We start from the raw sequence: 498 nt of genomic DNA, 5'->3' as shown, positions 1-498 counted from the left end.
TTATATGACGTATTATTTATTGATGCATATTACTTAAAATTCAAGATTACAAGTAAATTATGTGTAAGTACAACTTATTTTAAATATAAAAAATCTAAAATATAATTAGAATATTCATTGACTTATAACAAAATGCTTAATTATTTTTTTTGAAGTATATAATATTTATATACGGTGAATAGAACAAATAAATCCATACGCTCTTCTCACCTTTGGTGAGATTTAAACCATTGACCTCCTAGGAGGCCAAAGACTCACATACTACTATGTCAATGGCCTTTTGGTATACTTAATTATTATCTTTATAAAAAAATTATATTACTAAACCAAAAATAATTAAAGAAATACATAAAAAAAATTCTTCTAATGGCCCTTTGTTCTAAGGATTTCTGACCATTATTTTGTTTGTTTTCTCAAAACTATCTCCAAAAATAAAGATGGCAGGGTAGGGAAAAGCAGTTAAAATTCTTCGAATTTGGAAAACATCCTAAAATTGAT

Source organism: Cynara cardunculus (genome assembly GCF_001531365.2).
Source record: "Cynara cardunculus var. scolymus isolate 2C chromosome LG 2, CcrdV1, whole genome shotgun sequence".
Lineage (NCBI taxonomy): Eukaryota > Viridiplantae > Streptophyta > Magnoliopsida > Asterales > Asteraceae > Cynara > Cynara cardunculus.
This window is presented reverse-complemented; position numbering follows the sequence as displayed.